At 35.0% G+C, this 2602-nt stretch overlaps 1 long non-coding RNA gene across 1 annotated transcript; it reads left to right on the plus strand.

Moving 5' to 3' along the window:
* Positions 1 to 957: 957 nt before the first annotated feature.
* LOC140172761 (uncharacterized) lies at positions 958 to 2229 on the plus strand. Its single transcript, XR_011861751.1, has 2 exons — positions 958 to 1212; positions 1820 to 2229. It is a non-coding gene; the product is annotated as an uncharacterized lncRNA (long non-coding RNA).
* The last annotated feature ends 373 nt before the right edge of the window (positions 2230 to 2602 follow it).

The raw sequence follows: 2602 nt of genomic DNA on the forward strand, positions 1-2602 counted from the left end.
GTCTAAAAGTCACCCATGAAGGTATCTCTCGGTGACTCGAACGACCTCGAATTCTCTGGTGATCGAGTTGATGTATTTAGGTTTAGTTCCCGTACTCTAACACAAACTGGCAACGGTAGAAAGTTATAACAGTACTGATGACTTATTTTACCTACTGTGAGTTATGAAGATTATAATCTAATTTTAAAGAAGTGTTGTAGTTCTTGTTAGTTCTCTTTTTTGTGATTTTTTAAAATTCTATAAACAGTACATCTGTTTGCAAATTGATGGCACTATTTAAACAAGGAAATAGGCTTGCGCTATTTCAACTTGGTATCTTTGCTATCCAGTCAATATCGCAGTGAATCACATTCTATATTCAGTCTACATTGCACTGGATATACAGCATAAATAGCGCCCTAGTCTGTTGGATTAGAGCGTTTCTCGCATCATATTTTGTTCAGGACTCGTGTTTTTAAATCTACCGCCACATCACAATAAGGCTATTGAACAGTGTATTGGTTTCATGGGGTTCACTCAAGCATATCGATATACCAGTCCCATGCCTTTGTTGATAAACATGGAGGTCAACTCATCTATAGTTATTAAACGATAATAAACGGTAATATTTGACAACACAGAATATAGAAACAAGAACCACTAACCGCAAAATGTGGATATGCAACTACTTTTCCCCGCAGGGCTACTGTCATGATGGTATATGGATTTTCCCTCTTGGATAACTTTAGGCCAATAGGATTTATGGTTTTTCTCACCTTAAAGTGAGCTGGTTGTTTCTGACAAGTAGTCATGCATCATGATTCTTCTTATTGATAGGCAGATTTTCTTAGCTTCTACACATAGGGTTCAGATTGTTATGCAAATGAGTTGGTCCCTTGTTCAGGAGTGGGAAATATCTGGTCTGGGCATTCAAATACAAGACAGAGGAGGGTTGACACCTAAATTGTTTTACTCCATGTTAATGCGCTAAATCCATGTGCAGGAATAGTATAGACAGGGCTGCATGTTTGCATTTCTTTATGAAAGTTAAAACAGAACTTTCTCAACTGCTGCGCTGCCTCGCCAGTGTAACTTGTTGTAGCCAAATACTTTGCCAGGATAGTGGTGCTGGAGTTGTTATCATCTTTATAAGCTGACGTTTGTGTCATGAAAGCAGAGCTTTCCTCCTAACTACTGGGTAGTTGTTTTGGATGTCAAATTGAAATATTTCGTGTAAGTTTAATTTTATTTTGTTATGATTTGTAAAGGAAACAATAGTGTAAAATACCTAAATTTATTATGTGGAGGATTAAAGTGTAGTAAAGGTTTAACATCTGTCTATGTAAAGGTTTTATGCAAGTTAAAGCAAGACAGAAATTAGTAAATTAATTCCTCCAATTTGTTTAGAAATTGATAGTAATGTATGATTAGGTATTCAAGCAAACATTGTGCTCATCCATGCTAATCATAAGATGAATACAGTTGTATTTCGATAATTGTGATATTTTAAATATGTTTTGGCATTATAAAAATCTTCTGCTAAAATAGAAATATGGTAATGAAAATTAACATTGCCCATTGTTAATATGGATTTGAGATGATCTCATGATCTCAATCACTCGATCAATATTCTTCTGGTTACTCAGCATGATCAGTAATCTTGGTTATCCAAATAGACTTCTTCTTAATTGTGGATATGAACTGTGGATTTGATGAAGCAAATACTACTTTGTTGTTTAATGAAGCATCTTGCAATTCCTAATTAATTGAGCTTTCAATTAAAATAATACTAGATGAATTGGTATTTTTGAATGTTCATATTTGTACTTATATTATACAGCCGTAAAAGTGTGGCACTTTGAATGGTTCTTCTCAGTGAGAGTATGATGTCTGTGACGATCTAACTGGTCTACATCAAGACACGCATATGAACTTGTGGCATCTGAATTAAGCCAACATCTGAATTCTACATCCGACGACAACGTGTGACAAGGAAAACATTGTATCCACAAACTGTGAGATTGTGAAAATCTAAACTAGTACATGTACATGTTTTGTCATAAAATACTTTCTAGTATTCCAAATTCTCTCTGTGCACAGATGATTAAGATTGAAACATTCATAATCATTTCAAGAAATCGGTTTAATCTTTATAGTAACAAAACAAAAGAATGTTAAATAACAGTGATCTTTATTTTTGTGTGTATTGTTTATTTTGATATTGATGAATAAGACTGATTTAAGTATAAATTTGCGTAACGTGTATATTTCATCTGTGTCCTTAGACGTGTGTGATTCCAGATTCGTGGTTCAAGACATTGCCAAAAGCAATAATCAAGATCAATCTCTTGTTCTTGACAGCTACAACTAACCACTTATCGCGAAATATGGATATCCAGGAAGCTTAAATTATAAATTATCCCGCGATAGAGGGCAGGGCCTGTTGAATGAGGACAAGTCTATTGTAAAAAGTTTAAAAACAAAGAAAGAAGTATGAAATGGGTGACGGACTATCTATAAGTATTGACTCCAGTAGCAACAAAAATGATCAAGGCCGCAGACCCGGCAAGCCCGAGGCCGGTGACTCCCATACGGCGACTAAACACTAAGACTCAGTATCAAT

The sequence above is a fragment of the Amphiura filiformis genome, chromosome 2 (assembly GCF_039555335.1).
Source record: "Amphiura filiformis chromosome 2, Afil_fr2py, whole genome shotgun sequence".
Lineage (NCBI taxonomy): Eukaryota > Metazoa > Echinodermata > Ophiuroidea > Amphilepidida > Amphiuridae > Amphiura > Amphiura filiformis.